Here is a 13,217-nt window from a genome sequence, read left to right on the forward strand (position 1 = left end):
GGATAGTCTTAAACCTTTAATTGCATCCATGTTTTTGCTTGTTTGGGAAGGTTACTCATCTTCCAGGTGTGTAAGATTCTGGGTACTAATCTCTTTATAATCCCCATCTGTCAGTTATACGACCTTTCGTGTATTGTCATTTCCTCATGTAAGCCAGTTCATCTACTAAGTAAAGGACGTTTGAACGTCGAAAGATCTCGCGGGTACTCCATTGTTTATTTTCCCTCGTGGCATATACCTTTAGAGATATACATAATATATATATATATATATATATATATATATATATATATATATATATGTATACACATATATATACTTAAAAAATCACAGTAGATGCACATGACTTCATAAATAAGCAAATTCCACAGGAAAATTATAGTCAGAAATCCAAGCGCTTTCATCTTTACTCAGACATTGTCAAGGAGTTAATGAGGTACAATTGGAGAGAAAGGTCTCAGGTACAACATAAGATCAAGAATACCAGATGGTTAATTGTCAAAAGGGTAAAAATTAAAAGAGATAATCCAGGATTATCGGATATAACACAAAGTTTCTTTACAGTCCAAAACATGTAACAACTGAATATATTAATTTTGTTGCTTATATTTATCTACAACTTTTTTCATTATGAAAGCATCAAGTTTATATAAACCAAGACTTAAATTTAGAACATTTCTATTATTTGACTTGATGAAACAAGATTCAATGATATTCCTTTTAACTGCGTCATTACATGGGATTAAGGCTCTTGCTTGACTCCAGTTAATAGGATGGTCTAAATCTCTCTCTCATATGTACGAATAATGCATTCGATATTTGCCCAGTTCTCACAGCATACTGATGCTGGTTTGTCCGTAATAGACTTTATCACACCTTTTGCAAGGAATTTCATATATGCAGCCTGGAAGATCTTTAGGAGAATTTTTGATTATTAAACTCTTGACATTAATATTACTGAAAACAACATTTATGTTAAAAAGCTTTAAAATTCTAGGAATATCTAAAAACCTTTCATCATAGGGTAATTTTAGAATGTTATTCTTACTAAATTCAAGTTTGTCAGTTGAATAAAATGTTTTTCTAGCTCTTTTCCATGCCACATCTGCAAAAGTCCTTGGGTATTTAAGTTTCATTGCAATATCATAAATAGTTTTAATTTCAGCGTCAATAAACTGCGGGCTACAGACACGTAAAGCCCTTAAAATCATCGCAGAAAAACAGAGAATTTAACATTTTGATGGTGATTGGAGTAGTAATGAACAAAAGAGGCAATGTTAGTTGATTTTCGAAAGACTGAAAAGGTGAAATTTCTATCATTTCTATGGACAGTTACATCAAGAAAATTGAAATTGCAATTTCTTTCTTCCTCTACGGTAAATTTTATAGAAGGGACTAAATTATTGAGATTATTAAGGAATTCCTGGAGATTTTCGTGAACTGGCCAAATACAGAAGATATCATCCACATATCTAAACCAAATAACTTTTTGGGGCAAAATTCTTGCAAAGGACAGGAGATAAGGGATTACCCATAGCCATGCCAAACATTTGTACAAGAAATTCCCCATTAAAACAAAATTTACACAGACAGTGAACTCCCATTTTAATAAACAAATTAAATCCATTTTGAAGGGCTTGGACCATTTAATTAAAGTTTACACCGCAATGTGCCTCCCTACCTTATATATATGGTTTAGTCAAGACACATAAAATCAATAACCCTATCAGACCAATCATTAGTTCAGTGGGCTCAGTTACGTATAATTTATCTAAATGGCTTGTAAAAAATCTTACTCCTTTGGTAGGAAACATTTCTAATACGAATGTTAAAAACAATGTTGATTTTATAAACAAATTGAATAGTTTAAATTTGAATTCTGATTTTAATATGGTTAGTTTCAATGTTGTCTCTTTATTTACAAAAGTGCCTGTAGATGACTTACTTGAATATTTGGAGGAGGAATTAGAACATCATGACATTCCCTTAAGAGTGGCAAACCTCATAAGTCTCTTAAGGTTATGTATCAAAGATAGTAAATTTTGTTTTAATGGGGAATTTCTTGTACAAATGTTTGGCATGGCTATGGGTAATCCCTTATCTCCTGTCCTTAGCAATATTTACATGGAATATTTTGCCCCAAAAAGTTATTTGGTTTAGATATGTGGATGATATCTTCTGTATTTGGCCAGTTCACGAAGATCTCCAGGAATTCCTTAATAATCTCAGTAATTTAGTCCCTTCTATAAAATTTACTGTAGAGGAAGAATGAAATTGTAATTTAAATTTTCTTGATGTAACTGTCCATAGAAATGATAGAAATTTCACCTTTTCAGTCTTTCGAAAATCAACTAACATTGCCTCTTTTGTTCATTACTACTTCAATCACCATCAAAATGTTAAATTCTCTGTTTTTTCTGCGATGTTTCTAAGGGCTTTACGTGTCTGTAGCCCGCAGTTTATTGACACTGAAATTAAAAATATTTATGATATTGCAATGAAACTTAAATACCCAAGGACTTTTGTAGATGTGGCATGGAAAAGAGCTAGAAAAACATTTTATTCAACTAATAACAAACTTGAATTTAGTAAGAATAACATTCTAAAATTACCCTATGATGAAAGGTTTTTAGATATTCCTAGAATTTTAAAGCTTTTTAACATAAATGTTGTTTTCAGTAATATTAATGTCAAGAGTTTAATAATCAAAAATTCTCCTAAAGATCTTCCAGGCTGCATATATGAAATTCCTTGCAAAAAGTGTGATAAAGTCTATTACGGACAAACCGGTAAATCTCTTTCACAACGTCTCAAACAGCATCAGTATGCTGTGAGAACTGGGCAAATATCGAATGCATTATTCGTACATATGAGAGAGAGATTTAGACCATCCTATTAACTGGAGTCAAGCAAGAGCCTTAATCCCATGTAATGACGCAGTTAAAAGGAATATCATTGAATCTTGTTTCATCAAGTCAAATAATAGAAATGTTCTAAATTTAAGTCTTGGTTTATATAAACTTGATGCTTTCATAATGAAAAAAGTTGTAGATAAATATAAGCAACAAAATTAATATATTAAGTTTTTACATGTTTTGGACTGTAAAGAAACTTTGTAATTTTGGTTAGGGTCAATCTGTTTAGGTTTGTGACCGTGTGATCCGATAATCCTGGATTATCTCTTTTAATTTTTACCCTTTTGATAATTAACCATCTGGTATTCTTGATTTTATGTTGTACCTGAGACCTTTCTCTCCAATTGTGCTTCATTAACTCCTTGACAATGTCTGAGTAAAGACGAAAGCGCTTGGATTTCTGACTATCATTTTCTTGTGGAATTTGTTTTTATATATTATATATATATATATATATATATATATATATATATATATATATATATATATATATATATAGATTATTTTCCCCTTTTTACCACTCAGTAATGTAAATATGGCAAATAAACAATAACAAAAGCATCTCTTTCTCTCTCTTGCACACATTTCTCTGTTCATATGTTCTGCCGCCTGTCCATCTTTACAGAAACTGCCTGCATCAGCTCCCGAAAGCTGAGAATTAAACCAGAAGCCACCGGAGGGCAATCAGTGCATAAGGGCAACAATTAGCAACTGCTAGAGTTGATTTCACGTGAAAAAAACGGACCAGAAATCCTACCGCCATTAAGCACATATGAGCAAAGGAAAGAAAGAACCCCATCACAACAAGTAAGGTGTTGTTATTCAAGTTGTAGGTTACTATTGTTAGGGGTTAAACCAAATTTTGACTACCATCTTTTCAGTTAGGGGTAGGAAAATCTTATTATTGCATGGATGTCAAAATTTTAGCTACGAGACAGAGAAGTTTCAATCACTAACCTTAGCTTTTTTTTTGTACTATGCATGAAAACATTAGGTAGCTAGGAAGTGTTATAATTACCAGACAGTGCTTGGTTTCCTTTGCAAAAAAAAATAAATAAATAGAGAAATTGCCAAAATCTTGTATCGGAAGAGATTGCTTTAGTTAGTTGTACAGACTGCTCTGAGCTGGTTTCTATTTTAGAGTGTAGATATGATTTTGCCTTGTTTAATGTTAGCACAGCAAGTCTGATTACTACCTCACTCTCTCTTTCTCTTTCTCTGCCTCCACTTGGCAGACTAATAAGAAGAAGTAGGGCAGAAATAGGCAAAAAATATGTTGAAGGTACTCCTTGGGAGGGATATCCACTAAGGAGACAGTAGGAAGAACCCCACTACCTCAATTTTTTATTCATTGGCAAAGGAACAACCAGCCAAAGCCTGATTTTAGCAGGATCTTCTGTGACACATACAAGGTGCATGGGTACATCTTTTCTTTAGCTCATTGCCTGAAGAAGGCTGTCGCCCCCGCCATTGCCATAGCAGGGACGAACCCGTCAACTCTAGGGCCCATATTTGTTGCCCCTCCCAGAGGTCATTATCCTGCCTACCAGGTCTGAGAATTCGAAGACTCTTGTGCGCAGCTATCCATAATTCGAGAGAATAACATTGATAGGCATAAATTAATCACGATTGAGAGCCTCAACCATGTTGAAATGTTCCTCTCTACCGTACAATTGAGGATCACACGACCTCACTGCTCAAAAATATGTACTTTGTTGGTGGCTACCTACATTCGCGGTGAGTATGACGTCTTGTTAGGACAGGACATTAAACCTATTTTTGAACAATCTCAGGACTCCCACCCTTACCTCACTCCAGACTGATCTTGCAGTCCTCTGAGACCTAATTCTACACATCAGGCAGTGCTATGCTCTGTCCCTTACATACAAGGGCAAAATTTTAGTCTTCCTCACGAGGCTCCCTGTCCAGGCTACTTCTCAGCAGCTGCCGGCTTGACTCTGCTACTGACACCAGAGGCAGCAAAAGGGCCAGTTCCACCCAGAATTCCCTAGGACACACCTGACCATAGCAGAAGCTCCATCACAGGTGCGGCCTCGCAAACCACCCCAGAGTCAGTAATTACCTACAATCCTGGTGAGTATGACATCTTGTTAGGACATGATATTAAGCCTTGTCCTATTTTTTAACAATCTCAGGACTCCCGCCCTTATCTCACTCCAGACTAATTTTGCAGTACTTCGAAACCTAATTCTACAAAGCCAGTACTACTTGAAGGTATCAGGTAGTGCCATGCTCTGTCCCTTACGTGTGATGAGTCATATTTTAATCCTCTTACTCCACCAGGAACAGCCTCAATGCCAGTGCTAAGGGCAAAATTTGAATCTTCCTCACGAGGCTTCCTGTCCAGGCTACTTCTCAGCAGCCACCGGCTTGACTCTGCTACTGATGCCAGAGGCAGCAAAAGGGCCAATTCCTCCCGGAATTCCCTAGGACACACCTGACCATAGCAGAAGCTCCACCACAAGTGCGGCCTCATAAACCTCCCCAGAGTCGGTCACCCCAAATCGGAAGCCCATGATCATCTCTCTTCTTTCCCTTTGCCAGCAGTTAACCAGTCCATCTTTAAGGACTCTGCCGACCCTCAGTTGGTCGAAGAATGTCATGGACCAAGTGGTGCAGCATTAGGCATGGGGGACGAATGTCATTGTTCTGAATGTTGCAGCATTCAGATCCAATGCTATTACGGCATCTTTCACGGACTTGCATCTCTCACGTCTTCTCCATGGAGTCGTCAAACTGACCTCAGAGAGGTCGAAGGGAGAAAGGTAGAGTACAAGAAGGATTTCAGGAACCTTGGAGGAGACAGTGGGCTCTTTCTACACTAGTGCCTGGCACAGTGCCACATTCGCTTAGAGAATTCTGGCCCATCTCCATCCAGATGAAAGTGCCAGACTTTGCTACTTCAATTTCCTTCTTATCCCTCTTTTGGGACTGTTTCTATCTTGACTTCCCATATCCTCTCATTTATAATTTCCTTCCTTGTTTATTGTCGCCTTTTTAGGCACCTTTTACTACTGTATGCTCTGCTTAGGCAGAGCTCACTTGCCAGCGATTCTGGCATTAAGAATTAGTATATCATTTAGGATTATTATGATGACATCCACAAGCTTCTACCAATGCCCTTTAAAAATTCCCCAGAATTATCACATTAAGTGCCCCCTCTGACACCGTATTCATTTAAGGGAGACTAGATCACACTTATAGCCAGAAAGGCCTACCAAGGCGACATTGTTAAAAGTATGGCTCTATTTTGTATATTAATCATTTATTTTAAGCGTGTGATTAATAATTCTGTAGCTTCTATTATTTATTTTTTTATTATTCTCCACCAAGAATAAACACTTGGTTTATCCTTTATCTTTTAATGCCCCCTCGGGAGAAATTTCATTTTGTTATCTTCCTCTACAAAATAGTTAACTACTATTTAACTCCAATGAATAACTCCATAACCCATCTGGCACCAGGTCAATTGTATTACAAAACCACAGGATCCCTAACACCCCTGCGAAATGAGTCTGTAATGCCCCTTCAGGGCCAATTAACAGCATGACCTCCCTTACCTTAAATAGATGGTATTCATATATGAGAGAACTAAGTATGTTACCATCCCTTCTAGAATAAGGTTAGAATAAGTAAACATTTAGTGAGATCCAATTATATGCTCATTTAGTTATTACAATTAGTTATTCTTTCATTTGATTAAAATTATTGTGATAAGTTTATTAGCTAATCTTTGAGAAAAATATTCCTGAGCAAGGTAATATTCAGTTAAACATTAAACTACATTTGATTTATTGTTGTTCACTTGTACTTTAAGGTACATTCTCAAGAGAACTTTACGTAATTGTGACTTAGTAAGACTATATTGCAAGATGCCCAATGACAAACTAATATACTTATAACTTGTGGTTGTGAGTCAATAAGTGTAGGTGCTTATGTTACATGGCCGCAAAAAATTTCATTAGTTCAAGTCCTATGTGATCAGTTTCCTCAGAGGGGAGAGAAAGAAAATGGCTATCTCACCAGTTGAAATGACTCTTAAGTTGGTGAGGAATTATATAATTATATATCTTCCCAATTTTGCCACTCAGTAACATAAATAATTGCAGATGAACAATCACAAAAGCATCTCTTTCTCTCTCTTGCATGCATTTCTCTCTCCGTCTCTTCTGCTGCCGGTGTCAGCTCCCAAAACCATAGAATTAAACCAGAAGCCACTGGAGGGCGAACAAAGGTAATACAAGAGGTCCCATAGAGAAGCTCTCTCTCAGACGTGCCCCACTCTCAGTGAAAGCAGCAGCTCTTCATCTGCTGAGCTGCTCTTGTTTCTTTGTGCTCCACGTGGCTGCAATCTAGACCCTACCTGATGGCATTGGAGAGTATCGTCCTTCATCAGTGCCCTTTAAGAAGCAGAGACCAGCGATCAAAGACGGCAATGTACAGGTGTAGTTGGCAGTCACTTTTGTTGCTTTTACTATATTTTTTCCCATTTTTGTGCCTGTACAAAAGTTCATAGCAATCCCTTGTCATTTCCCTCCCCCCCACAGCCATGCTCCCTTGTTCTATGAAGCTAATCTAATTTAAGTGCTGTGATTTGAATGACCTCCAGGCATTAGCAGATGCTAAGAGAAATTACTAAGGGAGATAATGTAAATCGGTGTCTGTGTTTCACACCATCCCATTCAATATAAGAACTATCTGTGAAGTAATTCAGTCACTTCTTGCCCTCTGAGGGAATTCTGGGTACGTAAGATTTATATTAGGCAAGTCTGAAGATTTGGTGGCATCCCAGCACTTGATCAATCCTTTATATGTTGCATGTGTGGTTATAGAGCAATACCTTGTTGTAGTTATCCTATCACCTTCACCCCTGCTGTGAGAGGTGGACTTCTTTATCCTTAGATGCTCTGGTCAAACTCCTACCTGCACTCCAAGTCCTCAACATGCATTGGCAACTCTATCACGAGCTTCCAGTGCTATAAGCAACTGCTCTCTTGGTAATAAGTCAGACCTTGAATATCTAAGGTAATTAACTTTTAAATATACTTATTTTAAATTTGATTCGTAGTGTTTCCCTTACATTCACCCTTGACATCTAATCTGGGGCCTAAACTGTAAATTCTGATCATTAACTAGACCTCATAAGGCCTTCCCTTTTCTTAAGTCAGCAAGTCAGCTATGTTTAATCGCTTTGCAAGTGAAAAGAGGCAAGATCTATGATTATATATATATATATATATATATATATATATATATATATATATGTATATATATATATATATATATATATATATATATAATATATATATATATATACTATATATAAAGGTACCCCTAAAAATGCCAAAATAGAAGAATTTAGGTCACTCCCACTCATAATCCTTCTTTAATCCTCTTAAGTGTTGGTTGAATGAAAACTTTATCAGTGACATCTGAATCCCAGGCACCCTTTGAGATGTTCATTACCTGACTCTGTTTAATCAAGGCCGATTCTATCATCTGACTCTTGTACCGACAGTTGTCCAGAAGTGGAATTTTTATTTTATTGGTTGGTGCCTCTCTGGTCTTGTCTCGAGGGGGTTGGTAGAAAATTACGTTAGCTTTTGTGAATTGCTTTCTCAGTTATATGGTCAGCATACCTTAAAGACGAAAGCTGCTTACAAATTAGTTCAAATTCTTTTTCCAGGAAATCTGGGGAACAAATTCGTAAGGCTCTTAAGAATAGGTTGCTGGCTCCACCTATCTTTATAGGAATGTCTTGAAAGCTAAAGTAGTGAATGTATGAGTGAGAACGTTGGTTTTCTGAGTATGGTAAATTTGTATTCTGTCATGCCTCTAATTATTAAAACATCAAGAAAAGGAACTTTGTTGTCTGTTTCCCAACTAACTTTGGACTAATAGAGAAATTAAAATTTAATTAATCCACAACTACCCTACTTTTATTGCTTTCCCAAAACTTACAAAGACAATCTTCCATTCAGACTTATCGTTTCATGTGCCAGAGCTTTCAATTACAAAATTTAAAATGGTTAGCTGGCCTCCTTTCCCCATTTTTAGGCACTTTTTCTCCCAGTCACATTAAACGTTAGGAAGATTTTTGTCACAAATTCAGAGAAGCACATATACCATTTCACAACATAAAACTTTTAAGCCTTGACGTAGATTCCCTATTCACGAAAGTACCAATACAGAATGTTCTTCAGTTTCTGAGGGAAAAATTGGACCCTATTCAGATCATATCCCATTAGCACTTGACAAAATAATAAAGTTAGTTGAATTATGTGTATTTAATAACGTATTTTCATTCGGGGATTCATTCGAAAAGCAAAAATTCGGGTGTAGTATGGGTAGTCATTTAAGTCCTGTTTTAGCAAATCTGTACATGGAATACTTTGAAGCTACAGTAATAAATGCAATAAAACCCAAAAACATGCCGTGGAGGAGATATGTAGATGATTTTCTAACATTTTGGGATATTAGATGGAACCATTTCAATGAATTCCTTTCAAAATTAAACGCATTAGTGCCCAGCATAACATAAAATTTAAAGTTGAATGGGAAACAGACAACAAAATTCCTTTTCTTGATGTTTTAATAATTAGAGACATGGCAGAATACAAATTTACCATACACAGAAAACCAACGTTCTCACTTTCATACAGTCACTAACTTTAGCTATCACGACATTCCTATCAAGATTGGCGTAGCCAGCAACCTATTCTTAAGAGCCTTACGAGTTTGTTCCCCAGATTTCCTGGAAAAAGAATTTGAACTAATTCGTAAGCAGCTTTTGTCTTTAAGGTATCCTGACCATATAACTGAGAAACCAATTCACAAAAGCAAACGTAATTTTCTACTAGACCCCTCAAGACAAGACCAGAGACACCAAACAATAAAATAAAAATTTCACACCTGGACAGGATTAAGATAGTGACCCAGACCCTCGGAAAATCTAACCCTTTTGCATTTACTTACCCAAACACCTTAGCCAAATCCCTGATTAACGTCCAACAAAAGACATCCCGCAAGGACACATGCATTTACGAAATACCATGCTTGGACCGTGACCAATCTTAAATTGGTTTTACAGGAAAATCACTTCCCCAGAGATTGATATAACATAAATGGTCAGTTAGGTATGGGCAACAGAACTCAGCTATTTTCAGCCATATAAATGAAAGTAACCACAGAATAAACTGGAATATGTCACGTATAATTTATAGCAGCAACTGTTGGTACAAGAGTCAGATGATAGAATCGACCTTGATTAAACAGAGACAGGCAATGAACATCTCAAAGGGTGCCTGGGATTCAGATGTCACTGATAAAGTTTTCATTCAACCAACGCTTAAGAGGATTAAAGAAGGATTATGAGTGGGAGTGACCTAAATTGGCTTACCTGTGGATGGATCTCTTGGTATAAATATCACCTTTTCTGTAACTTTTCTCATTCATCTACCTGAAGAGAGACACAGCAATCTGAAATATAGTATTTTCTCTCTATATTTTGGTATTTTTATGGGCTCCTTTTATTAGATGGAATTCTGTTGTAACAGGACATTTTTACTAGTCATATGCATATATATATATATATATATATGATATATATATATATATATATATATATAATATATATATATATGTGTGTGTGTGCGTATATATATATATATATATATATATATATATATATATATATATATAATATATACATATATATATATATATGTGTGTGTGTGTGTCTGTGTCTGTGTGTGTGTGTGTGTGTGTAATCTACAAGTCATTTTTACCAGATATATATGTAACTGCAATAGCCATAATGCCTTCTAACTTCTCGAATTCTTCAAGCTTTTTTGGATACGCTTGTCACTACAAAGTGCAAGAAATATAAAAAAATTATGATGTACGGTAGTGGGAAACGCATCTGCAATACCATAATACGATGAGGTCACGTTGCCAACCTGACCACGTAATCTCGTCATGATTATGGTATCGCGGGTTTGTTTCCAACTACCAGACATCATAATTGCTCCATATTTCTTGCACTTGGATCCTAAGGCTTTGTAGTAACAAGTGTTTCTAAAAAAAAATGCAGAGAATAAGAAAAAAAGTTATTGTGGGTATTACTACACACACACACACGCATATATATATATATATATATATATATATATATATATATATATATATATATATATATATAAAGATACAGATCTAGGTTTTTCTCTCTCTCCCTATATATTCATACATTCTGGAGTAACAGATGGAAATTATTGAGAAAGGGTTGGCATGATCTTAACACAAAATGCTGAAAAGTCCCTGAATGACTGGAGAACAGTGAGCAGTATATTTAAACCCAAACAGTGCAATATAAGTATTGTATTGCGCTACAGAATAGTACAGATGGAATAGCAGAAAGATATAAGAGCTGGCGTTATGATGTGATTTCAAAAGTTATTAGAAACTATGAGGGTATGGAAGATTTAATAAGATTTTCTGCGCTGCAAATAATATTATTATTGATTGTACTCATTTTAATCACGAGGACCTCCATCCATACACTTGAATATTTCCAGATGTCAGTCATAGATGCCAAATAGATCAGGTAGACATTAATCAAGAGAGAGCTCAGGGTTGTTAGAGCTACAGAGGAGCAGATGTAGGCAGTGGTCAAGCAAATCGTTATTGCCACAAAATTATTAGAAATTAAAACCTCATGACAAAAAAATAAAAAAGAGAAATAACACACACATGACCTGTTATCTATGCTTAATGTAATAAATCTTCTTTAAGATGTAAACAGAGGGGCTTCTGCAAATAGATGTCACAGTTAACTTCAGTTTAACTGAGTACGCTCAGAAAATCATTGTAAACTACTATGATATCAGTAATGTACAATAGTCTGTAAGAGAGTAACAAGGCGAGAACAGTTCATATACATGAAGTCGGGGATACATACAATAAAGAATAGACAAAAACAAAACATGGTTGTAGAAAAATATCGTGAGGCAAATTATGAAATATAAATAGCCCCCACTGATGGCCTTAGTAAATCACGAGAAAGCGTTTGACAGCGTTCACAGATCAATTTCATGACTATGGTATTCTCGTTGTGCAGAGGCAATTGAAATTATACCTATATAAGGTAGATAACATGTTAATGTTGATGGAATCTTACCAATGAATACAGAAAATGATACGGTGCTGAAAGGTTAAGTTGTGTCACATTTGCTATTTGCTAGTCTCATGAATTTTGTAATGAAAAAGTTGTTTGAGGGGGAAAAGAAGTCTTAGAATAAGGTCATGAAAAACGTGATACATTTAGAACACAGAGATGCTGTTATTTTAATCAGCAAATAACGATATAAGCCTCGTTTAACAAATACACCCTATATCAAGAGAGATGAGACACCATGGAGACAATGTTTGCATAAACAGACAAAATAACACTAGATGAAATGACAAAGGCTCAGTCGTGTAAATATTTATGGTCAGTGATATCCGGTAAAGGTTCTCTTGAGTTGAAATTTAGTGAAAGATTGATAAACGTAAATCAAACTATAGACAGGATGCATAAGATTTGGAAGCCAGATTTGACCGATATTGTATAAAACAGTAAGATTATACATGACGTCAGTACGACCTGTAATGCTATGCAGGTATAAATGATGATATGACAGTGAAACTCTAAATTATTTTGTCAATTTGACATCATAGGACGAAGTGAGAAATAATACCATAGGGTGAAATTACAAGCTTTCCATATGTTGATGAGGCATAATGAAACGACCACCACGAGAGGATAGTACAAAGGTTGGGCTCCTGTATCAGCAGAATGGTTGGATGACCCAGATCTGCTTCCGTGTGAACTATTAGACAGAGCTTGGAGATAAGTAAAAATTTGTAAAACACCAAGCTAAAATAGGTATACATACATACTAACACACACACACACACACACACACACACACACATATATATAATATATATATATATTGTCCTGTGTGTATGTGTGTGTGTGTGTGTGTATGTGTGTGTGTTTGTGTATGCCTAGAATGAAGCTGCGATAAGTATTTCCCTGAGTGTATAGGTTTCGAAGCCTATAGATAAAGGTGGAAAATGATTACTTTCTCCACTCCGTTTTTGCACATCCATGTTGCCTTCTTGAACAGTTTAACTCAGAAACCGTTTCTTCAGAACCCTCTTTCTTAAGATCTAATGATTTTATTCTTTAAGAGCAGAGTTCTGACATGAAACTCATTAGCGTAGTTTTTTAAATCCTTT

This window comes from Macrobrachium nipponense, chromosome 11, assembly GCF_015104395.2.
Source record: "Macrobrachium nipponense isolate FS-2020 chromosome 11, ASM1510439v2, whole genome shotgun sequence".
Classification (NCBI taxonomy): Eukaryota; Metazoa; Arthropoda; class Malacostraca; order Decapoda; family Palaemonidae; genus Macrobrachium; species Macrobrachium nipponense.